The 27,719-nt window shown below is 36.1% G+C and overlaps 2 pseudogenes; one reads left to right on the top strand and one right to left on the bottom strand.

Moving 5' to 3' along the window:
- Window positions 1–3,423: 3,423 nt before the first annotated feature.
- On the bottom strand, window positions 3,424–3,540 carry LOC145258572 (5S ribosomal RNA; annotated as a pseudogene).
- Window positions 3,541–18,891: 15,351 nt separating this feature from the next.
- LOC145258401 (5S ribosomal RNA) lies at window positions 18,892–19,008 on the top strand (annotated as a pseudogene).
- The last annotated feature ends 8,711 nt before the right edge of the window (window positions 19,009–27,719 follow it).

Here is a 27,719-nt window from a genome sequence, read left to right as displayed (position 1 = left end):
TGTTCACGTTGGACTGGAAGACAACCATATTGTAGTCAGTTGAAAAGCAGGGAAACGGAGTTCCACTGGCGCGCAGTTGTAAGAAAGAAGCTTTGTTCATGGAATCTACGTTTAGGTTTAGGCACAGATAAAGAGTGGGGGAAATTATTGGTAGTGGTAGAAATCTAGAAATAACATAACGGCTCCTATAGCTTGGTCCGCCAAATCGTATTTGCTCTTATATTTCGGAAGAACACTCTTCATTCTGTCTTGTATTTAAGAATTCAGGTGATCGGTCATGCCCTTCTCAGTACAGAGCAATAAGTTTCCTATGCATTATGAATAAGTTACTGGAATCTATGGTTGCCAATCCTTCACAAAAAAAAAAACACTCGTCTAACCAAAAGCACTAGCAAGAATTTCCCCCACTCTCTATCGGTGCCTAAACCTAAACGTAGATTCCACGAACAAAGCTTCTCTCTCCGAACTGTCCGCCTGTGGAACTCTGTTCCGTTCGTTTGTTTTCCAGCTGACTACAACATAGTCGTCTTTAAGTCCAACACAAACAGGTTCTTGTTGAACCGTCCCAAATAATCTAATTATACCAAATTTCCACCACAAACGATTGCTATGCTATTGCTCCAATGATTACCGTACACGCATTAATCTTTATCCTCGAATGGCTTCTGGCCTTTGATATTTGGTGACCAATTTGTAAGAAAAAAAGAAACACTCCTTCATTTCAAACTAGTCAGCGTAGTAAACGGAAACAAATCGGGACAACAAAAGTTGGACATCTAATTAGCAATTCTATAACTGACAATGGAGGCGTAATCTGTGTCGACTTCATACCTCACCCCCTATCACAGACTCCAAATATTTCTATACCCCTCTAAGCGTTATATACTGCCTTCCCATCGCAGGTAGATGCGGCACAAGGTCGGAAGGTGGAATAATCAAACCAGCGCTCCTAAAGGCGGAGCACTCAGGCATATTATAAATTGCATGGACAAACCTACAGGCATTTCTCGGTCAAGGTACCGCAGGAAGTAAGCAATTAACTTATCCCACTCGAAATACTGGAGGCAAGGCCTGGAAGAATAGACCACTTAGAATTGCACAGGACTACCAGCAATACAGAACAGGCTTTCTCAACAAAGACCAAGACTCTGATGCGAAATATTTTTCCCTTTGACGAGCATCGTCAAGATACTTTTTAACTGAAGTCATTTTTGGGTTTTAGAAGAAAAGAAACAACCTTGTTCCAAACAAAATGACAGTTGTCAATAATAGAAGCTTTGAATTGTAAAAGTCAAGACGAAAACAAAGAATAGGTTTTCCATTGGGTAGTCGATCTGTACAAGTGTCGGATTGTAAAAGTTTGCAGGCGTTGAGCAAATTCTTTCTTGTGTTGAATATGAAAAAAATCATGTGCGCGAATGCTGAAACGTTAAATATTTTTATGGAGTAATTTTGATTTCTGATTGGTTGCAAGCAAAACGTAGCTCCATTTGATTGGTCAGTTCTAATCGCCAGTGTCTATGATTAGAACCTTCCAACTTACTGTAATCGTAACACTATAAGAAATATTGTAACAGATACCATCTGCGACATTCACAGCCATAACCTATTTTTTCCAAGGCTATTTCGTACATAAACCGAGCTCACAGATATGCAGGTTCCCAGTGCGGCTGTCTTGCTCTTCTACGCTTCATCTCTTGTCAAAATCATGAATTCCGTCTTGACCAAATTAATGGCTATAAACTCTGAGTTTACATCTTCTAACTTTGGATCAGATTGGGGAAAGAGAGAATGGGTAACTTCAATTTAGTATATCTCCAATGTGCTATCCTATTCTGCAAAGAGAAAGACGCTACCATTGACACTTTGTTCTATTCTAACAGTACGCACCCCAAGGTACTACGATACGTCCACAAATATTCGGTAAGATCCACGGCCAATCTCAATTTATAGAGTAATTTGGTCTGTATCGCCCACAGGATCTTCTTCATTCAATCTTTCAAGGTTTACTATGCTCCATGATAAGTGTCCTAACGGCAATCGCCATTTCCAGGAAAGCACACATAAATAGTTTGACCCCCGCCCCCCCAAAAAACCCGGAAAACAATACCATTTATAGATCCGTTGTTAAGATTTAAAACCGACGGTACCAATGTTGTTCTGATCTTTTGTACTAAATAAATATCACGTTCTTATTTTGAAAATAATTCTTACTAATCGAGCACTCTGTTGGAATTCTCTTGCACTAACCTTACACCCTCTCTCTCTCTCTATATATATATATATATATATATATATATATATATATATATATATATATTTATGCATGTATATATATGTATATATATGTATATATATATATATACATGCATATATATATGTGTTCTTTTATTTGTTTTTGTTTTTGCGATACATTTTAATGAATTCAATTATTAATATGAAAGTGCATATTTACCTAAATTAGAATTGGGAATAATTTTCCCTTTGAAGAATTTGGTACCCCCAAATGGGGAGCGGATAATTATATTTTAAAAACAATATATATATATATATATATATATATATATATATATATATATATATATATATATATATATGTATTCATAAATAATTATTTTAACATTTACAGACACTAGTGTTTCATTCTTCCGGAATCATCAGCGCTGTAAGTTATGATCAAACCCCGCAAGAACGCTATCTCTGTCGCCATTAGCAAGGAACAAATTGCAAGGCCTCTGTAAACCACAAGGATATTCAAGTGAAATTAAAACTATATAAAGGCATAAGCGTTATACAAGAACGGTTTGCAATGATCGAGCGAATAACGTGTCGCGATCTCGCCCGTAGGCCAAATGACCAACTTTTCAACAGACAGTGCTCAACTGCTAAGAAATTTAATTATTAAAGGGGCGGGAATAATTATAATTATAAATTATTGCTTTTAATACAATTAGGCAGAGAGTTATAAATGGCGCTGGACGTTGGATTCGAACCTTGCAATGAAGCCATCTCCATTTGCAATGAACAAACGACATGGCCATCATTAACCACAACAACATTTAAGTGAAATTAACTATTTATAAAGGCGTAAACGTTATACAATAACATTCTACAAACCATATTGTCAGATATGAGGGGACGTTGTGATTCGGGTATATATAGGGCTCCTTCAGTCTTTGACAGACTATGGCTACCCACGAAGGAGTGCCGGCGTCTTTGACAGACTATGGATACCCACGAAGGAGTGCCGGCGCCTTTGAGAGACTATGGATACCCACGAAGGAGTGCGGGCGCATGAAATTTTTGTGGTTGGAGGTGCGCAATCATCATCCACACCCCTCCTGAGTCAATATTGTTAAATACCATGGCAAGTGAAGTGTATGTACAAGACGACTGGAAACAAATGCCGAGATAAGCGGAGAGCACATACAGCACCTAAAATTCCCAAATGATCACCCATCTGGTACTAACCAGGCTCAACGTTGCTTAACTTCGGTGATCTGATGAGAACTGGTGTATCAACGCGATTATGCCGTACGATTCGGGTATATACACAATATAAATACGGGACAATCACGTTGACGCACTGGATATCATTAGATCACCGAAGTTAAGCAACGACGAGTCTGGCCTGTACCTTATGGATGACTATTTGGGAATACTAGGAGCTTTATGTGCTCTCCGCTTATGTCAGTTGTTTCACTTTGGCGGTCAGGCAATATTTCGTTTATTTCAACAAGCAATTATTTGTAGGTCGACTCTGATGGAAAATTGTTGGAGTTATATTATAATCAATCGAAACTGAATTAAAGTCCGTGCTAAACCAAGAAAAGAACACTCTATTGAATGCATAGGACATATCAAAAGTAATGCCCCTATGTTTTATTTAACCGATCAGAAGGGATTACAAATTGCATTCTTATGATGACTGAACATATGCATTCATGTCCTGAAACGTTCATCTCTCTGTTGCAGGTATTGGACGACTGAAAACAATGCCGACATGCTGAAATTAAACAATGATGACTCAGGAAAGGTGAAATTGGAGAGTGTGCAACTTTTGCCACAACAATTTCACGCCGAAACACCCTTACTGTGGGTATCCATAGTCTGTCAAGAGTAAACGGGTTCACACACACACACACACACACACACACACACACACACACACACACACACACACACACATCTGTTTCCACTTCAGGTTATAGACAGATGATATGGATCGGCTGAAGAGAGCTTGATATTGGGACTTAAAACGGTTCCTTATTATCAGGTTTGAAACCGACGGTACCGATATCTTATCTTAACTAAACTTCGGAAAATAAAAATATAAATAATACGCTGTTGAATGTTTTAAAATAGTAGAGCACCCTGCTGGAATTAGTTTTTCCCCAAAATATAATATAGTATATATATATATATATATATATATATATATATATATATATATATATATATATATATATATATATAGGGGGAGCATAATTGATAAAATAGTCTTTTATCATTCATTCACTATATATAAATCTATATAAATAAGAATGTAATTCTTGGTTCGTTCAAAATCGATAAAACCATATTTCTACATTACCAATTTATTTGAAATTTTCAGACAATCCATCTTTAGAATCGACGAATGTTTCTATGTTATTAAAATAAATTAACACCGCCAATTATAAAAATATTAAATAAAATAAAAAGATTTTTCGTAAGCCCACACTGCGGACCTGTTGTGTTGGTAGAACTGAACTTCTGTTTCAATTCATTTCATATACCACGATTTGACGAAATGAATTAGATTTCATTTTCTGTTTACTCGATAAGTAAAAATAAAAAAACATCCCAAATTTTAAAAATTTTAATTCATTTTTTATCTTCCAAATTTTTTTCTTTATTATATCAGGCAAAAAGAAGTTGCTCGCTTGCGTTTTGAGTTGAAGCATAACAGTTTTTTTTAAGCAGTTGTTTCCATATAAGAAAATATGAACTTAACTTATTTTATTTTCAAGTAAGATCTTTGACTTACTTGTTGTTTCACCAAATACTTCTGCATGCAAAATCCGATCCCGCATTTTGCTAATTCCTACCCTCTGATGAGAAGGAGAATATTTCTTCGAAACTCCGCGGATTAAGGACTATCCATTTATCTAGTGTTTCCTTTTCAGATTAAATATGTTTTTAACTCATTTCAAAGTGTTTTTTAACATATTTTATTAACTGTTTGCTCATATATATATATATATATATATATATATATATATATATATATATATATATATATATATATATACATATATATATATGTATATATATAAGGTGAACCAAGAGTAGAAATTGTTTGTCGAAGCGTAAGAGGCAGACTTCAAAGCTGTATAAATGAAGAAGGAAAATAGTTTGAGCACTTGCACTGATAAATAATATAACATTTAATTGTAATCGTCTTATAACATATAGTTGCACGTGTAGGTGATCTCTTAATAAATGTTTGTTTACTCTCCACCTACCTTTGACTCACCCTTTCTAGATATAAAGAATACTGACTCAACCGATCACTGATAGACTTGCTCTATACAAACTCTTCGTAACACTAGTTCATACAGGCGCGACAATATTTTGAACACATCTCAGAAATGAACGAAGTTATTCAAGAAGCAGAGTGGAGTTGTATACTACGTTAAGGATCAGTGTGATTTAATTCTGGCAACTTCATCTATTCGTGTCGATAGGTTACGAATAAGTTTTTAGCCCAGCCTTAAAGAACCTACTTTTTCTTTATAGCCGTCACTCCAGTTATCCAATTGTGGTGGTAATTGGCCTTATTGATACCTTCCCGCCCTCTGAAGTCGATTAGTTTTGTTGATTTCAAATGATGCTTGTTCTATACTGATTATTTACTAACTAATACTGGCGAGATAGGTATAGCTACTCGTGTATAATAAATCTCTTACGATTCGAATGGCGGGCACTCCAGTAGATGCACAGGATATTTTAAAGAAAGGTGTTCGCTGCAAACATAAGTACCCTTCTCTCCTCAAAAATTCATATTTTTCTCCTTTTAATTTTCGATCTTCCTCACCTGTAAACATTTGGCGAGTAGAACAGACTTTGCATTGTTCAAAGTGCGTGTGTGTGTGTTGTGTGTGTGTGTCTCTGCGTGTGTGTGCGTGTGTGTGAGAGAGATAGATAGATAGATAGAGAGAGAGAGAGAGAGAGAGAGAGAGAGAGAGAGAGAGAGAGGGGGGTCTTGGAAGCAAACCACCGTGTGAACATCTTATATTGAATTGTGCTGACAAGATATGATTAATCAGCAATTATCGACCTGTCCATTTGCAGTCCTCTTATTAAACTTGTCAGTGATTTGAAACAAATATTAAGTCAAATAACCTTCTCTTCCTCACAACCGTTATATCCGAACTTATTCGCTTTTGAAATTATCAATAAAGAGCTTTGATTTCAAGAGGACAATCCCTCGGTCTAGAAGTATCACAGAGGAGTACACACCACAGCAAGCAGTCAATAAAGTATGGGAAAAACTGTGGACTTTTATATAGTTTTGCAATAATAGTGATGAACGTGTTGGAGGTTACGACTACTTGACAGTGAGAGCTGATATAAACGTATATGACGTCATCTGGCACAGACAGAGTAAAAGAGGCATACTCTCGTTATACACTATAAAATTATACATTATTCTAAGATATTATAAACTTTCGCCATAAATAATATTATTAAAAAGATCGAATTAAGTATTTCATGACCATAAAAGGGCTGATATACCGTAAAACAAAATAGCGAAATCCAATGTACAGGATTTCATGAATCGATAGAAAGGAAACAAAGAATTGCAAAACTTATGCCTTTGTTTAATTAAAGGTTGATCGCCTCATGGGTTACCAATGGGCCATCAACTACCGAATTTAAATCTCTGCCCTTAGGAAATACAATCCGTGTTTCGCTTTGGGAGTCGGGCAATATGTCGTTAATACACACAAGTAGACATTTGTGGTTCGATCTCGAGGGAAAGTTGGTGGAGCCTTACCACAACCAATCGATACTGAAGTCAAGTCTGTGCGAAATCAGATAAGAAAACTCTATGGAATATAAGCTGGCAAGGTGGAAATGTGGACTGTGTTGTGGTTACCGGCGAAGCACGTGGACTCGGCAGATGGTGTTCAAGTTCGCCCGACAATGCGTGAAACTGCTAGTCAGCTGTGTGTTTATCTGTCTTACTGTGGTTACATGTGCGTTTACATGGGTGTATACATTACTGTACGGCATAATCACGTTGACACACCGGTTCTCGTAAGATCACTGAAGTTAAGCAACGTTGAGCCTGGCTAGTACCAGATGGGTGACAATTTGGGAATTATAGGCGCTGTATGTGCTTTCCGCTTATCTCGGCGTTGTTTCCAGTCGTCCTGAACCTCCACTTGCCACTGGTATTCAACAATGTCGACCCAGGAGAGGTGTGGTTAGAGATTGCGCAGCTCGTGCCACAAAAATTTCACGCGTAGGCACTATTAGGGTGGGTATCCATAGTCTCAAGACTGAAGGAAGCCTTTTTTGTATACCTTACTGTGGTTATATGTGCGTTTATATAGGTGTGTACCTTACTGTGTTTATATGTGCGTTTATATATGTGTATATTTTACTATGTTTATATGTGTGTCTATATAAGTATGTACCTTACTGAAGTTATATGCGCGTTTATATATATATATATATATATATATATATTTACATATATGTGTGTACATTACTGTGGTTATATGTGCGTTTATATAGGTTTGTACTTTACTGAGGTTATATGCGGGTTTATATATATGTGTATATTACTGTGGTTATATGTGCGTCTATATAGGTGTGTACCTTACTGTGGTTATATATATATATATATATATATATATATATATATATATATATGTGTGTGTGTGTGTGTGTGTGTGTGTAGTGTGTGTATGTGCATGTGTGTGTACCTTACCGTGGTTATATGTGCGTTTATACACGTGTGTAGTTCTATTTCATTTATTCTTATTCAACATTCTCAGAAACCAAGAGGTTCCTTCTCAGGGCTTAACACTTGATTTCTACATGAGATTTATAAATATTTTAATTTCCATTATAGGTCTTCTTTTACATCTTTAACACTGAGTTAATAAAGAAGTTTTACACATAATTTTTCTCTCACTATTTGACTATATAACTACCTTATATATGCTTATATCTGCGTTTATATACGGCATAATCATACTGACACGTTGATTCTCATCAGGTCAGCGAAGTTAAGCCTAACTTGTACCAGATGGATAACCATCTAAGAAATCTAGGCGCTTGTATGTGCTCTCCGCTTATGTCGACATTGTTTCCAGTCGTCCTGAACATACATTTGCAACTGTTATTTTACAATATCGACTCAAGAGAGGTCTAGTTGGGGTTGCGCAACTCTTGCCACGATAATCCACGTGCAGGGACTCTTACATTTGGTATCCATAGTCTGTCAAAACTGAAGGAAGCTACCATCTGCGTTTATATATGTGTGTAACTGACTGTATTTGTATGTACGTTTATATAGGTGTGTACCTGTTTTCCATGCTTTTTTCTTACTGATACTCTGTGACTTATCAAGAGCCATAGTCACTAAAGAATAAGAAGTGCTCGGATTTCTAGTTGCATGATAAACAATACTGATAGGATTGAAAACTTGGGTTAGAGATGCAAGACGGTAAATGGTTACATTATATGTCAGCGGCATTAACCCTAGGCGTTTTGAATCGGTTTCCTCCCAAGGAGAATATGTCAAGAAAATATAAATTTCACAAACAGTCCCCAATCGCAGGTATATTCCAGTCAGGGAAGATGACGACGTGAGTTTTTTTTTTTCAGTTCTTGCAAAGATGTGTCGCCGTGCTCCAATATAGAACACTCGCTATTTCCAAATGGTCACCCACCTGGTACTGACCAGACTCAACGTTGCTTAACTTCGATGATTCAACGAGAACCGGTGTAGCAACGTATTTAGGAAGTTATATGTGCCAAAACTTAGTTGGTATAACAACCAAGATGAGAATAGTAGTCCGAATAATTGTAGTAATACAAACAACCGATCATTATCTAAAAAATGTACAAAATAAAAACATATAAATGTCAAAACAATTGTAAGCATTGGGTTATAAGTCATTTGTCCATATGAGTGTGTATGCATATCAGATCGTATTTTTATGTTCGTTTCTGTATATGTATGTGTGTGTATACGCGCGCGTAACTGTGTGCGAGAGAATCTATGGATTCTTCGGTGTATAAATACATTAGATACATAAATAATTTGATGGTAAGTATCGCATTCGGTCGTTTGAATTTATTTTTTCTATCGTTTCTTGTTTTTCAGACATCAAATCTTTTAAAAATAACATTTTTTCGAGCCTGCATTTCGTTTTATAATGACAACCAATTACTGCTGGGGTCCCGAGTCTTCCTGCAGATTGTCAAATAAAAAAAATAGAAAGGATAAATATGATGAATGCAAAAAAAAAAAAAGTAATAATAATAATAAAAAATAATGATAATAATAAAACAAAACCAAACAAGAACGAGAACAAAAACTATATCGGATATTCTTAAGATGCGCCCACTCAATCTGCGCGCTTATCGATAAAAATGAATACTTCAAACTTAAAACAACATCATTACGCGCTATCGTATTAGCCCATCAACACATCAAAAAAGGTAGAGTTTTATATGCAACTATAAAATTATAAAAGTCCGTTTGTTGTTTAAGGTATGAAGCTGTTATGATTTGGGGAAAATATTTATCTTTTATATATGAAATTACTCTACGTTAGACCCTTTTTCTAAGTATATCCGTTGATCCTACTTGTTTCACAAATATTTTATTTATAAAATTGTTTATGAAAAAGTTTATAGAAATCACGGTTGGAAGTGAGACATCGTTTGTGATATGTTCACAAAGTAAATTGTTGCTTAGTAAAGATCCTCACAATCTCCAGTTCAGTGGAGACGCACAACTGCTTTCCGAGTAATCTGAAAACAAGCAGATCGGTCTCTAAATGGAAGTGAGAGGAAAGCGGGATCTAAACAATTAAATAGATCTGGTGTGGTGTGAGAATAGATTGATTCCTCTAAGATTTAAGACGATAGCGGGTGACCGGGGATGAAATAAAATATTGGGAGTGGGCATCTTTGAAAGCTGTCTAGTACCAAAGAAACAACGCAATTCCAAAATAATGTGTGACAGACGAATTGACGAACACAAACAATTATCTATTATTAAAACTCTGTCCGATTCGTAACGGACATTCGATTAAAAACTAAAGAAAATTAAAGTCTAAAGCATTAACGATGATCGGACGTTATCAGGTGTTATTTCAAATATAAACGTGGCACACGTTACATCGCTTTCTATACATATATTCAATATTCCATGTAAGTTCTTGTTTACCTCTAAACACTGAGTCAATAAAGACGTTCAGAACATAATTTTCCATTCAAAATTGACCATTTAAATATGTTATAGTATATCTTCCTTCTGGTCTCTTCGTCTTAGTGGATTCCAGGACAATAATTCGCCTAGTCTTGTGGAGTATCCAGCTTTGTGCTATTACTTGAGGTAACATCACTTGAAAAAGGTGCACCATTCCATGTAAAAGCCAGTGCACACACACACACACACACACACACACGCACACACACATACACGCACACATACACACACACACACACACACATACACATATATATATATACATTATTTAAAAAACTATACATTACATATTATCGAGACGTACCAATGGTTTCATTAGGATGGGTCAGCCCTTTTTGGCTGAATTATTCAAACATAAATCTTCAGCGTCCGTCAAAACGAAATAAAAGACATCCTGTATTTCTTTCGTTCCGACTGACGCTGAAGATTGTTGTGGGAATAATTCAGCCCAAAGGGGCTGACCCATCATAATGAAACCATTGGTACGTCTCGATAATATGTAATGCATAGTTTTTAAATAATCCGTATTAAGCTCTTACATTCGCGATCGAACACTTTGTTGATTTCTTTCACCACATTCTTACACCCTATATATATATATATATATATATATATATATATATATATATATATATATATATATATATATTGTTTTATGGGGTCCCCTTCCTAAGGCTAACAGTTTATCTGTATATGAGATGCATAGATATTCGAATACTGCATTATGGTTTTCGTTGATCTCCCAAACGTTGAATTAGTAAAAAAAAAATGTTTAAAAAATATTAATTTTCCACTCACTTATGAATCAGTTTACGTTACAACAAAAGTTAAAGTGTAGTATCTGTTCTGGTGCTTCACTGAAGTAATTGGTCTTCGGTCAATGTAGGAGAAACACCCTTCATAATGAGACAATTACTATTTAATGTAATTAGGCCTTGGTCAATGTAGGGAAAACCAAGACAATTACTAATTATTTATACAGTGCCAATGTGTCCTCATTTTAGGGAACTGTCCCCCCCCTACACACATATTAAAAAACGACCTTGTGTCTAATTTGCTTTCGTGGGGAAGCAAATAAGTACCATCTGTTCTAGTGCTACATTTCAATTTTTAGTGGAGGAGAAATCCTTCACGACTGAGACCATTTTTATTTTTGTTCCTTCCCCTCACATTAAAACCCAATGGTGGTGTCTAACTCTGTCCTGGTAGAGAGGCAAGTAAATAGGAAATATGTCATAGTATATCTTTCTTTTGTGCTCTTAGTTTTACTGGATTCCAGGAAAAATAATTTATCTAGTCTGGTGGAGTATCACACTTAGTTTTGTTACTATAGGCAGAGAAGGTGCACTAATCCTTGTATAAGCGAAGGTAGGGGATTTTAGTTGGGCTTCAAATACTATGGTATTTTGCATGTTTAGTCAGAGTTTACTCGTGGGGAGAAGTATCCCCACGCCAGGTTTTGCTGACAAACTCATGTACAGAGAGACGTTGAACATTTGAGGACAGTGTCTAGTAGGCATTCAAATTCTCCTCAGTAGATGTTTCTCCCCCAAAATTGTCTACAAGGGTCGTTCCAAAAATACGGCATTTTATTTTTTTTAACTAAAAACCAAAACGTTGAAGAGCTACGAAGTCGCTAGTAGTACCATTGAAACAAGCGACATTTTTCTACATAGTCACCACCAGTCTCAATACACTTTTGCAAGCGACGAACGATTCTCTCGGTCGTAAAAGTCCGGAGGGTGCTTTGTCACTCACATGTGTCGCCACTCTGAAATCAACGAACGCATCTCCTAACTGTGCTGACATCAACTGCATCAATTGCGTAAACGATCAACAAATTCAATGACACACCTCTGTTTCTGACACACATAAATGCCAGGAGTTGCTTTTTTTAGAGCGGCAGGCCGTCATTATTTGTTGCAACATAGTGTGGACGGCCATATGAAAATACCTGCGAAATGACGTCACCGGTAGCGAAAAAAAAAAGATAAAAACTTTAAAAAGAAGATCACATAAGAAACGTGGAGCATGGAACGAGCAATCATTCGAGCTCTCGTGGGTGACGTCACGGTCCTACCAATGAGGAGATAAATGTCGTTGTCATAAAGAAAAAGCGAGTTGAAGTTCTTTCCTATTCTTTGTCTACTTTGCGACTGAGCGTACAACGTGTTGGTTCACGGATAACGTTACATCTGAAACAGAAAGATGTAACTTTCCGCTAATGAATGCATCATAACAACGCAATTTGCAATCCATACAGGCGCAAAACAAAAAAAGAAGAAAATAGGAAAGTTTACTTTTGGAATATCTGTTATCTATCTATGTCTGGTCGGGCTGCTTGCCCGGTCCAATGTGACTCTCTCTCTCTCTCTCTCTCTCTCTCTCTCTATATATATATATATATATATATATATATATATATATATATATATATATATATATATATATATATATATATATCTCCAGATTCTCCTGTCTTACATTAACTTCCCCAGATCTTCAGGATCACAACTGGTGCCATGTGCAATTTACTGGATGTAGGTGGATCTAGATCATCCTATGCTCGTACACCCGTGCCATGGAGTCCACAGAAATCTCTTGATTGTTCCTTTGGCAGTGACCGGAAAATCGTAGACGTCGCTCTCTGATGGTAGTAGATATGGCAGGTAGGTTGCCATAAAGTTTCTACTCTGTGGGATGATCTTGCCAAAGTTATATGTTTTATTCTTATTTTCACCCCAAACAAGGCACATTGGCACTTTGATGTAGGAGGCTACTACTAGAGACACAAGCTACAAGAGTACTATGTAAGGAGTTGGGCAGCAAGGCGTCGGTTCACGTTACACTTGAACTTCTGCATGTCAATACAGTTGGGGAAGCAGGAAACCGGAAGGGAATTCCAAAGTCTAGCGGTTCCGGGGAAGAAACTACTGGAGTAGAAGGCTCTCTTACGTCTAGAGATCTCTACTGTGAAGGGGTGGGATTGTACTGCTTGTCGGGTTTGATGGGAGTATTTACGTAGAAAGGGTACAAGTGCTTGCAGTTAGTCGGAGCATTCACCGTTAAAGTACTTGTAGAACAGGAAGTGGGATGCTACATTTCGTCGATGGGACAGAGGCTGAAGCTTGGATGACAGTTCAGGACCTATCAGGTTGGCGACTCTCTTTTGAACCTTGTCTAAGAATGAGAGACTAGTAGCAGATGCACCGGCCCAAATATGACAACATTACTCCATACATGGGCGAATGATGGCCTTATAGAAATGCAGGATACTTTCGCGCGTTAGTAGGTTTCTAGCACGGTAGAAAGAACCTAACTCTTTCGCAGCAGTCCTGGCAATGCTCTCAATGTAATTGTTCCAACTCATGTTTCCTGTGAACGTTAGGGTGAGGAGTTTAAAAGATGTGCTTTCAGATAAAGAGTCTTTGGCCATCGATATTGGTGGTAGAGAAGGTTTCTTGTAGTTATTGAAGGAAACAAGTTTAGTCTTGGCAGCATTGAATGTGACCATCCATTTTCATCCTCGTTCCACTACAGATTGGAGGTCATCCTCTAGTGTTTCTGCCATTTCTTTAGATATGTGTTCATTTGTTTTCCTGTCATGCCTGTCATAGAGCGTGGTGCCATCGGCATATATATCCATCTCACAGATAGTTTTATCAGGGAGATCATTTATGAATATTAGGAATAATAGAGGGCCAAAGATAGACCCCTGAACCACTCTCGCATTTATATCATATTGTTTAGATGTATGACCATCGAGGATAACCTGGGGGTTTCTCTTACCTTAGAAGGATTTAATTATGTTAAATATTCTTCCTGTGATATCTTATGATCTGATTTTCCTGAGAATACTTTCATGCCATACCCTGTCAAAAGCCTTAGATATATCTAGAGCTACCGCTCTACCCTCTTCTGCTTTGTCAAGTGAATGGTATATATGCTCCGAGATTGTAGTTAGGATGTCTGCTGTGGAACGGGCTTGTGTAAATCCATATTGTTGTTCGGTCTGAAGTTTAAAATCTGTAAGGTGATGTTTTCAAAACTTAAACATGAAAAAAACCTGACGAAAAATGCTATTTCAAATTTATGCTTGGCAGACAGAACCTCTAACAGCAATGTGTGGACGCTTCAACAATATAAGGATAAAAAAAGAAACAGAGAGGAATTGCAAATAGCCATTAAATGTCTGAACTTAAAAGTTAAATCAGAACGTTTCAACAACACACGAATCCCAAACATGGCCGACACTTTTTTTTTTTAATTTTTTATTTTATTCTTTTTTCAAATGTATTTGCTCGTTATTTTTTATGCTCTTTACCAGGATTTTTGGTACGAGCGAGTAATTTGTTTATAAGGCAGCTCCATCCAAATACGGATCTATTTAATGTTCATTTTCTCATTCGCTTTGTCGATGTTTATTTTTAGCGTTTTTACTCTATTTTTCTCTTTATATTACCTCTTTTTTTATATATATAATATTTCAGCTTTTTTAGTTTCCTGTTTTTCTTTCTTCGTTTGAATTTTCTCTTAAATGAGTTGTCTTCTCATTATCTTATATATTTTGTTATTTCTATTCTTTCGTCCTCTCGTCCATGTTTGAATTCTTTCGTTTTTACTTTACCTATCAAGATATATATATATATATATATGTATATATATATATATATATATATGAACATATACATATATACATATATACATATATATACACATATATACACATATATACATATATATATATATAAGATTTATTATTGTCGTTTTTTTGTTTTTTAGCGATTTAACTTCGAAAACGTATTTTTTAGAGTTATAAATACCTCTTGTTTTATATATATATATATATATATATATATATATATATAGATATAGATATATATATGAACATATACATATATACATATATATACATATATATACACATATATATACATATATACATATATATAATTATATATATATATATATATATAAGATTTATCGTTGTCGTTTTTTTTTTTTTAGCGATTTAACTTCGAAAACGTATTTTTTAGAGTTATAAATACTTCTTGTTTTATATATTATTTTTTTTAAATGTATATATATATATATATGTGTGTGCGAATGTCAGACGGTCAAATCGCAACACACTACGGGTAAATAGCATCACGACTTAGGTACAATTCCTGAATGACATACGCTAATAAAGTAGAAAAGAAAACCAGGGAAAGATTTCTTCGGACCAAGCAAAACCCCATTATGGGAATATATGAATGAGTCGCCCCTTTTTGCGATTTTACTCCCTTATTTTTTTCCGCCAGCTGACAGACCTCAAAACGTCAAATCCCAACCCCTGCAAGAATTGAAGGAACACACCCGGGACGAAATAAGGGAGTTAAATCGCAATCCAGAGATTCTGCAATCTCTTATGAATAATGTTTTGGAAACAACACAAATATGCGAAGCTGAAAATGGGCAACATTTCAAAGACATTATTTGTGCATAAATATTGTTTGAATTTTGCATTTTTTAAAAACAATTTTCTAATGTTTTAGACATATTGTTTTAAAATTACAGAAATATATCATTAAAAAATACAGAATCCATTTAAGTTTTTGAACAACCTGTCTATAAGATACTCTCTGGTTTGACCTATTTTCTAGCATGGTAGAGGGAGACCGCCGTCTTTGCAACAGCTTTGGCTATATTCTCAGTGGCAATGCCCCGTTGAGTCTCAAGCGACAATGGATGCCCCCTGTAAGTGTAGCTGGGCGAGTAATTATGAGGCAAGGGTTTCGCAATCAACTACACCTCTCCTGAATCGGTACTCCCGATCGGTCTAATTCATGTTGCTTATGAATGTTCGGTTCAAGAGTCTAACAGATCGGCTCTCATGTAGAGTGTTGTTTGTCATGATAATTATTTATTGAGAAGGTTTTGTTTAAATGTTAAAGGAAGGAAAAACTTTGGAGCATTAAATTGAAAAAGAAATAGATTTACGGACCTCATTCCACTACAACTGAAGGTCACTTGGATATGTATGAATTTCCCCCTCCCACCTCGTGTCGATTATAGAGCGTGGTGTCATCAGCAAATATATCCCATCAATTTTATCAGGGAGGTCATTTATAATACATATGTATCGGAGTCACTAGCCTTGGTAGCAGGAGCAATAGCAGCCGCATAACACAAGCAAATGACCGAGCCAGTGTGCAAGATGACATCACAGCGGAGAAAGAGAAGAAAAAAAAAGAAAAAAAGAAAAAAAAGAAGAAATTCACTACGTTTCCAGAACCGGAGAATTAATTGCGTGCTAGAGGAGATGAACGTTTGGCCTGTGGTGACTAGAGATTTTTAACTACATGGCATACGACATAAACTAAGAGACTTTTAAAACTCATCTCAGACAATTTTATCAGGGAGGTCATTTATGAAAATACATATGTAACAGTGTCACTAGCCCTGGTAGCAGCAGCAGCAGCAGCAGCCGCATAACATATAAGCAAATGTTCGAGCAAGTGTGCAAGGTGAATCACAGCGAAGAAAGAGAAGTGGAAAAAAGACAAACATTCACCATGTTGCCAGAACCGGAGATTAAATTGAGTGTCAGGGAAGATGAACGCTTGGCCCGTGGTGACGAGTGACATTTAAATATATGGCAAATGACATAAACTAAGAAACTTTTAAAACGGTAGGTAATGCGTTATTTTTTTTTGAGGGGGGGGGGAACACGAATAAATACATTTCATTTCAATTGACAAAAGCTTAGTCGAATTTCTTTTTTTTTTGTTTGTCTTCTTGTGACTGTCTCAGATACAACGTGTTTAGTCCGAGTCTAAAATGTAACGACATAGTTGAAGACGAAGAACTACTACGTTACAAGTAACCCTTATTTCGTCCCGGATGTATATTGGCAGAGTACAAAATAGACTTCGTGGCTTAGTGGGGGATGCCCTTTTCTCTACCCTGCAACCTCCCTCCCACAGAAGAGACGTTGCGAGCCTATCCTTGTTTTATCGTTATTTCCATGGCAGGTGCTCGTCTGAACTCCAATCTCTGGTCCCCCCTCGCCAATCTTTCACGAAAAACACCCGTCTAGCTGAATCCACTGTCAAAAGTTTCCCCAACTCTTTATCTGTGCCTAAATCAAAACGCGGATTCTATGAACAAAGCTTCTTTCTTAGAACTGCACGCCTGTGGAACTCTGTTCCGTCTGCCTGCTTCCCACCGGACTACAACTTGGATGTGTTCAAGTCCAATGTTAACAAATTCCTAATGAACCGCCCCCTTAAGTAAACACTTCATCAAATCTCCACACTAACGTAATGTACTTGCAATAACCCTTATCCCTGAGTGGCTTCCGGGCCTTGATAAGTGGTGATCACTGTGTAAAAAAAACAAAAAAAAACTCACATGTTTAATGTTCGTTTCATAACTAGGTAGGCTTAAATCAGAAACGTTACTCTCGGTCTAAATTGGGAGGATCGAGGTTACATTTATATATCTGATTGGATGTTTATAATAATTGTCATAACTGTGTAAATTTACAGGTAATTTCGCGACAGGAGAAAAACATATACTTGGCAAGAAAGGGGGGCAAATAATACAGAAAAGATAAAAATTAATAAATAAAATGAGGTGTAACGTTGCTATTACTTTTAAAATCAGCTTATGAACGCGTGGGAAAATATCAACAGAAGCTGTACGATAACTTGGCAGCAGTAGTCAAAAAAGCACATATTCAAATTAGGAAGTATGCACGGACTTGCATCAGAAGAAAAAGAGCAGAGGAAGATGCGCCACGTGGTCGAGCAGAAAGAAAAAAAACCTGCCAGGGGAGATAAGCGTGTGGCCCCGTACTAGCAGCGAGATACTTTTAAGCTGGTGTCGAGACGGCGGGGTTTTGTTAATCTCATGGCAGACAAAATGAACAGTTAAAAAAAAAAAAAAAAAGCAGGCATTGTGTGCATATTTTTTTTTCTTTATCAATTTTCCGAACATTTGTTCGAGTTGGAGATGGGACATTCTATCGGATTTACACGCAATCTCATAGATTCCAGCTGACAGAACTTTTAAATATTCTCTAACCGTACAATTATTTGAATCGCTGTTGAACTTTGTTAATCGGGTATATTTGAAAGGTAGTATTTACAATTGAAAACCGTGAGTCCAGTTACTCCTATAATTATTAGAATGATGGAGATCTTCCTAAGATTCCAGTTTCTTTTCATGTGGTACACCTTGATATTTCACTATCGTTTCCCTCTCAACTCTGTTTAACCCACCATCAGTGGGGATACTAATTTTTACTAACATCGCTTCTTACTTTTTTTGTTCCATATCTCCCCCTCTCTCTCTCTCTCTCTCTCTCTCTTTCTCTCTCTCTGTCTCTCTATATATATACATATGTGTACGGCATAATCACGTTGACACACCGGTTCTCGTCAGATCACCGAAGTTAAGCAACGTTGAGCCTAGCTAATACCAGATGGGTGACCATTTGGGAATTCTAGGTGCTGTATGTGCTCTCCGCTTATCTCTGCATTGTTTCCAGTCGTCTTGTACCTCAACTTGCCACTGGTATGCAACAATGTTGACTCAGGAGAAGCGTGGTTTGAGATTGCGCAACTCTTGCCACACAAATTTCACGCGCAGGCACCCTTACAGTGGGTATCCATAGTCTGTCAAGACTGAAGGAAGCCTTTTATACACACACACACACACACACACACACACACACACACACACACACACACACACACACACATATATATATATATATATATCATGTTAGATTAAATAGCTCCGTTTTCCTAGGTATATAGCTGGAGGAGCGTGTGTATTTGGGTTGAACCGGCTTCCTTCGAAAGAGGTTCTATAGCAGTATAAAGTTTACAATCGGTACTCAGACGCATGTATTAAATTTTTTTTTTTTTTTTACATTTTCACCCCAAACAAGGATTATTGCCACTTTGATGTAGGGGGCTACTACTGGGGACACAAGCTACAAGGGTACTATGTAAGGAGTTGGGCAGCAAGACGTCGGTCCACGTTACACTTGAACTTCTGCATGTCAGTACAGTTGGGGAAGCAGGAACCCGGAAAGGAATTCCAAAGTAAGTCTACCGGTTCTGGGGAAGAAACTACTGGAGTAGAAGGCTCTCTTACAACTAGGGATCTTTACTGTGAAGAAGTGGGATTTTGCTGCTTGTCGGGTTTGTCGGGGTTATTTATATAGAGGGCGTACAAGTTATTGCAGTTCGTCGGAACATTGACCATTATAGTCCTTGTAGAACAGGCATAGGGATGCTACATTTCGTCGATGGGACAGACGCTGAAGCTTAGATGATAGTTCAGAACCTATCAGGTTGGCGACTCTCTTTTGAACTTTGTCTAGTAGTGAGAGACTAGTAGCAGATGCACCAGCTCAAATATGACAAAAATATTCCATACATGGGCGAATTATGGCCTTATAAAGGTACAGGATACTTTCGCGCGTTAGTAGGTTTCTAGCACGGTAGAAAGAACCTACCTGTTTCGCAGCAGCTCTGGCAATGCTCTTAATGTAATTGTTCCAACTCATGTTTACTGTGAACGTTAGGCCGAGAAGTTTAAAATATGTACTTTCAGATAAAGAGTCTTTGGCCATCGATATTGGTGATAGAGAAGGGGTCTTGTAGTTATTGAAGGAAACAAGTTTAGTCTTGGCAGCATTAAATGTGACCATCCATTTTCGTCCTCATTCCACTACAGATTGGAGGTCATCCTCTAGTGTTTCTGCCATTTCTTTAGATATGTGTTCATTTGTTTTCCTGTCGTGTCTGTTCTAGAGCATGGTGTCATCAGCATATATACCCATTTCACAGACAATTTTGTCAGGGAGGTCATTTATGAATATTAGGAATAATAGAGGTCCAAGGATAGACCCCTGAAGCACTCCCGCATTTATATCATATTGTTTAGATGTACGACCATCGAGGACGACCTGGATTTTTCTCTTATCTGAGAAGGATTTAATTACGTTTAGTGTTCTTATCCCCGTTAGGGGAGATTACAGCGTTAGGCTGTTTGCTCTGGCCAAAATCAAAGTGTAGTATCTGTTACACTTCAATTTCTTGTCCTTGGAGAAATCATTTACGATTTGGGACAATTTTTATTTTTGTTACTTTTCTCCACGTAAACAAACAAAACAACAACAACAAAAAAACGACCCTGGTGTCTAACTCTGTCCCACAGAGAGGTATTGTAATTATAAACTCTTGCATGGAGGTGTCGATGTCCTCCTAAATACAACGCCTGGAATTCATAAATTGGTGACCCATTTTAGTAATAACCAGGTTCAACGTTGCTTAACTTCGGTGATCTGAAGGGAACCTGTGTGGCAACGTGATTATGCCGTATTACTACGGCGATACATACATACATATATATTAAATGTATATATGCAATTATTCAAATGTAATATATATATATATATATATATATATATATATATATATATATATATATATATATATATATATATGTGTGTGTGTGTGTGTGTGTGTGTGTGTAATGTCTGGTAAATATTACCGTTTGATAACTTAAAATGCTATCATTTAGTCACATATAATGTAAAAAGCTTGCCAAACGCAAGATTCCTTTCAGACAAGAACATATATGTTTTATTTCTTCATTACTTGTCTATATGCATAAATACGTAAAAAAACAATTCGTTATTATTAGTCGAAAATAATGTATATATCTATATTTTTTCATAACAATATTTAGGAAATCCAACATGGCGACGAAAGACATTACCCACGTTTGTTCTGAATTCAATTATTTTGGATGGTGGGTGCTTATAAACGGGTGCATTTCACATTGATGCTTTTATATATTTGTATGTGTATATAAATATATATATATGTATGTATATATATGCATGTATATATATGTATGTATATATATATGTATATACATGTATGCATATATATGTGCATGTATATACATGTACGCATATATGTATGTATACAAATATGCATATATATGTATATATATGCATGCATATATATACATATATATGTACATCTATAATATAAAGCTCAACGTCTGTGTGTGTGTGTGTGTGTGTGTGTGTGTCTGGTCACGAATAGGCTCCTATATGGTTGACTATTATAGAAAACTGATTACATATGATGATAGAAGATGTATCGAGACACAGGAATGGGTATGTTTGATCTGGCATAATGATTATTTATTAAAATTGTGGGATCTGCATCCGCGCCTGGTTCACAAAGTATGGAAATAAAAAAAAACGTTTACAAGTGTTTCTGATATAAATGTACATAATAATACTTTGATAAGTATGTTTCAACTTGAATAGGGATGGTATAATAAAATTGTGGGGTCTGCGTTCGCGCCTGGCCTCCATAGAATGGAAATAGGCACAAACTTTAATAAAGACTTTTCATATCTATCTGCGTAAGTATACTTTGATAATTATGTTTCAGTTTGAAGAAATATGGTATAATAAAATTATTGGGTGTTTGTTCGGGCCTGACTTACATAGAATGGAAATATGTCACAAAGTTTAACAAGGTTTTTTAAAAGGGGCGAGGGTCCACAATAACACCTTAACTTTAATCTTAATTCACATTAGCTTTTATTTATTTTTTTAGTTGAATCATATGGTGTCGAATTAATTCACCTTATAAATTCACGTTCTTATTAAAGAGAAAGCCCCCCCCCCCAATTCTCGACCCAAATTTTGCATAACTTTGTTTCTTTCTTTCTCCACTTGCACGTAACACTCTTTCGAAAATAGATAAATAGATAAATAGATAAATAATAAAAAATAAGCACGTTACTTGTTATCGCGTCAAAGAAGGAAAACATCCTGCTCACGTGTTACGTATCTTTTTAAAAACATTTACATAACCTTTTTATTTTATTCATATGTCTGTTTAAGTTTTTTGTCAGTGCTAGAAGAAATTCAGTTGATTACAACCCTTTCTGCGTGTTTTTTAAATTACAATAGTACAACCCTGAATCCGACGGCGCAATACTACACCGTTCAATACTGTAAAACTGAAACGAAGCTGTTCTGCTTGAAAAGGGCGCTATTTTCTTCTTATTCATATTTATATCGATTCTTTGCTTTAAAAAACTAAAGTAATTACGTGTTTACTTTTTTAATATCCCATTTTGCTGTTATGGATTATTTTACTAAAGTAAGTTAAACTTCATTATTTTTCCAAACTGTTTTTGTTTCTTTGTTTTTTGATATTTCGTCGATATTATTTAGTAAGAGTGTTTAGCAGAAAAACCAACAAACGACTACCCGAAAATAAATATACAAGAAATAATTGTTACCATAATCAATAAAAGTTCAGTTCATGTTTTTTTTTGTTTTGAAATAGTTTTTAATGATCTTTACTTGAAATAATTTCAGCGAACCAAAATTAAAACGAGATTTGAGGCGGTGACTACTTAATTTAATTTTTATATAAACTACACATGCTATAATCGAATATTCCTCAAGCACAAAATAACGGAAAACATTAAAATAAGTTCATAAATATTCCTTACGTTGACGGAACTCTCTTAAATTGTTAACACAGAATGTTCAGGTACCCCTCCTTCAAATTGAAAACGGGGCTCTCCATTTCAAAGTTGCTTCCATTTTGATCTTTTTTAAACCGGTTCGTGAATAAAAAAAATATCACAAACTACTTAAAAATACAAACTAATGAACTTTGGTAACATAAAAGTAAATTTTATTGACTATGGTAACATTTATTTCTTGTATATTTGTATTATATATATAACATTTTCTCCTTGTAAGGAAACATCATTTTGTTGGTCACTCTTGGCTACGAATGGAAACAAAGTTGTTATAAAAAAATATATTTTCGCGAAAATTATCTTTACTTTCATCATATTTTGCTTAGGGTAAAATTTTTGAGTATCAAAACCTATCTCTTTACAACCCCCTCCTTTTCATAACCTATCATACTTTCATCAATCACGGTTCATTTTCTGTAGGCTCTTTTTAAACCCAGTCAACAACGGGTACGCCTGCTAGTATATATATATAATCGATAAATTGAATCAGTTTTGTCCCGGTACTTCCTTAAATCGTAAACTTCCTATTTCGGGGGATGGGGGGGGGCAACGAGGCAAGAGAATTTCAAAGACACTACATTTTAAGTAATTAAAAAATTATAATGTTAGAAAAATATAAAAAAATTAAAAAAACTTAGGTTGGTTGGTTGGTTGGTTGTTTTTGTTTTACGGCATATAAACCCTTTTCGGGTTATTTAATGCTGAATCCAAAGATTTTGAAGAAAATGTTTTTTAATAGAATATATTTGTTGTCTTCTCGTCGGTTTCTATTTAACCCATAGTTGGGACCCAAACAGGTACTACTACTCCCAGTCAGAGTGGACTTGGGAGCAATGGTAATTAAAGGGTGGCTCCACACTCCCCAAAGCCTACAAGCTGGGGCCTCACCACTGGATATAGTTTAAGGTCATATCCAGGACCCCCATTGAGGGACTTTTACCCTCTGCAGGGGGGGGGCAGTCAGCGTATTCTAATGCCCCACCGACAGGGCCGTTAAAACTTAGGATAATAATTAATCTATTTCTCTTTCTTCCGGTGTGTAAGGGAAATATATCTGAATTGTTGGCATGTTTTGGTGTTGAATCAAATGGTTTGCTTAATGGCTAAAGGGAGGTACCTTTTTGGAATTCAATGTTTCTCGGCGTAACAGACCACTCTCTCTCTCTCTCTCTGTATATATATATATATATATATATATATATATATATATATATATATATATAAAACCTTTAACATAAAACCTTTAACATAGAGAATGGTCTGTTACTCCGAGATCGTTCGACTGGTATTAATCGTGACACCCTGCACTGAAGATTCCCGAGAGGATGAAATACTAGTGTATGTAGGTATTTAATTATTATAGTAAAAAAATAATTATGACAGCCCCTTTAAGAAATTTGTTTCTTATCGTTGAGCACTTTCAGTTGAATAAAAGTCGATTAATTTAGCTCTTATGCATAGATCATCGTATAACGATTAGATCACTGTCTGACTGACGTAAATGAACATTTAAAATTAAAATGTTTAAATTCAACGTTATTCCACGCGGTTAATGGTAGCCGGATGGATACAGTCTTTGCTAATCGATCCAGAGATGTCTCGTGTTGCGGGGTTAAAAACGTTCGACTGGTATTAATCGTGACACCTTGCACTGAAGATTCCCGAAAGGATGAAACACTAGTGTCTGTAGATATTTAATTATTATAATAAAAAATAATTATGACAGCCCCTTTAAGAAATTCGTTTCTTATCGTTGAACACTTTCAGTTGAATTAAAAGTCGGTCAATTTAGCTCTTATGCATAGATCATCGTATAACGATTAGATCACTGTCTGACTGACGTAAATGAACATTTAAAATTAAGATGTTTAAATTCAACGTTATTTCACGCCGTTAATGGTTGCCGAATGGATTGTTTCTACGTTAATCGAGCCAGAAATGTCTCGTGTTGCGGTGTTCAGATCGTTCGACTGGTATTAATCGTGACCCTCTGCATTGAAGATTCCCGAAAGGATGAAACACTAGTGTCTGTAGGTATTTAATTATTATAGTAATAATAATATATATATGCGGTATTATGGTGAAAGATACTAGCTGGGAGAAACTTTTGATTTTGTTTAGTTCTGGAGTGACAAGGATGACCAACGACCCCCACAATCCCCCCTTTTGAGTTGGCCATGTGCCTAAGTTTTTTGTTCACTGTTGATTTTCAATGTATTTTTAACATGAGTATTTGTTCCGGCAGATACTGCAAGCAAAGACCATATGTGGGGGAAACCTCACATATAAGACCTTGTTCAATGTAGGGGCAACCCTTCATACCAACTGTCACTATTCAGCTCCCCTACTCCCCCGGGAGTTGGTCCCCATTTCCCCTTCACTCCTTACATTAAAAATCGCCTTGTGCTTAATTTGCTCGGTGGAGGAGCAAATAAATACCCTTTTCTTGCCCTTTTAACCAAGATCAAAGTGTAGTGTCTGTTCATATACATGCTGTACTTATGTTTGTAACTTTGTGATATAAAGTGGGGGATCACTTTTCTGTATTAATGTAATGTAAAATGATCTCCCACTTTACAACCAGTCAGTCTAAAACCCATTCAAGTCATTCTCCAGATCATCCAAGTTGATTTTGAAGGATTCCAGTTATTTTTTAAGCATTCAATCATTCTAAACGTCATTCAATTCATCCTTAAGTTCATTAAAGTCATTCTAAGTCATTTACTTTTTATTTATTTAAGTCATTTCAGCCCAGTTTTCGGTCATTTTAGTTTATCTTTAAGAATTTCATGTCAATCTTACATTCACGCATTCATTCATTACACAAGAGCACGCGACTAATGGCTACCGGCCTTGTTTTTATCAAAGTTCAAAATTACCCTGTACAAAAATATTCAACATATCAATTCAATATTTTGTTTCGTAGCATGTGTTTTGTTACACTGCTTCCAGTGGTTTTCTATAATTGTCTACAAATCTTTCATACTGATTTGCCTTTACTTTTCTGGATTCTTCTTTGCATAATTCCTCTAATTGCTTGATATTTTATAAATCCCACTTATGAATGTTAATTTTTAAAGCATTCCAACAATTCTCAGTTTGATTCAAGACTAAATTGCCCAATTGTGTGTACTAATACCATTATTTCCAAACCCTTCCTTTGTAAGATTATATATATACTAGCAGTACCCGCTAACCGGACTCGCCCGGTGAAAGTGTTCCCCACCATCCTACCTCGCAAAAAATTATAGTACGGTTGTCGTTGTTGTTGCTGTAGTTATTGACCCCCCCCCCAAAAAAAAAACAATTTAATTTGTCCTATTTTTTTGTTAGTTTTGTTTAAGAAATTGTTAGGTGAAAGTAAAGAATGATCTCATAAAAAATTTTAATCCCGGTTCCCCTTCTGCCAAAAAAGAATGAATTAAATTCATTGTTATTCTATGAAAAAAAAAAAAAAAAGAAAAAATTGTCATGTTTTGGTTTCTCCCCTCTCTCCCCTCAATCACCAAACTTTAAAGATATGATAGGGGTGACATGTCTAGTTGAACGCTAGATGGCCACAAAGTGTGTTTGCATTTTACGATAAAGTCATATAGGAAAGTGATCCCCCACTCTAATAAGTGTAATTTTAAGTTATTATGAAAAGTTGTGCTTTCACATAATTTATAAAGGCGTGGCCAAAAAAAATGTAGATTTAATAATCTTATGGGTTAAACAGCGATGGGTCACGACGTAAAAATGTACCGTTGTTTTAATGCCCCCTCCCCGTGTCTCTCGCTGTTTGTGCTGATACGATAATTTACAAATCGTTCTATCTCACTCTATCTATCTATCTGTCTGTCTCTTTCTCTCTCTCTTTCTCTCTCTCTCTCTCTCTCTGTCACTCTGGTTCTCTCGCTCCGGTTATTTCGTGTATTTAGCAGTAAATATGTTTTTTTTTTGTATTAACTGCAATGCTTGTTTACAAAAATCCGCAAGGAAAGAAACAAATGCAACCCATCTATCTCTTTTTTACGCTCTCTCTCTTTCGCCCTCCCTCTGTCGATACGATGAGCTAATTTTTCTCTGTATCTCTTTGTTTCTCTCTCTCCAGTCAGTTTCTTTCGGTTCGCTTCTGTTTCTCTATATCGACGTCTTTCACTTTCTCTATCTCCCTCTAGAGGGAGCTGGTCCGAGAAGCAAAGAACTTCGTTGAGGCGCAGCAATCGCTTTATTTAATGTAAAAATCTGGCCTCCTCTAGCGATAGTCGCCATATTGGATACCGGATTGATTTAGTGTTCGTTTTAGTGTATAGAATAGTAATCTAAAATAAGAGATCGGTATGATATAAGCCAATTACGATAGGATTGTTGTAAGCGAGAAGAGTTTTTTTTTCGAATAGACGGACGGGAATTTAATAGTTGGGCTATAAGTTTATGAATCTGGTAAGAACGGTGTGAACGTAGTATCCGTAACTTGTGTATAAACGGTGTGCAATGGGTGAGTAAGAGGACTGGAGAAAGAGGTGGTGAAAATCTAGCTACTTTCTATGTAGGTTACAACAATGATGAACATGGCGTTCCTCGGAATATAAGTAATGTTTTAATAATACGAAAAAAATGCATATGTAAATGATTTATATACGCAAAT

Source organism: Euprymna scolopes, chromosome 33 (assembly GCF_053919585.1).
Source record: "Euprymna scolopes isolate OS-2025 chromosome 33, ASM5391958v1, whole genome shotgun sequence".
NCBI classification, from domain to species: domain Eukaryota; kingdom Metazoa; phylum Mollusca; class Cephalopoda; order Sepiida; family Sepiolidae; genus Euprymna; species Euprymna scolopes.
Note: the sequence above shows the minus strand (reverse complement) of the source record. Positions and strands in the feature narration are given on the sequence as shown.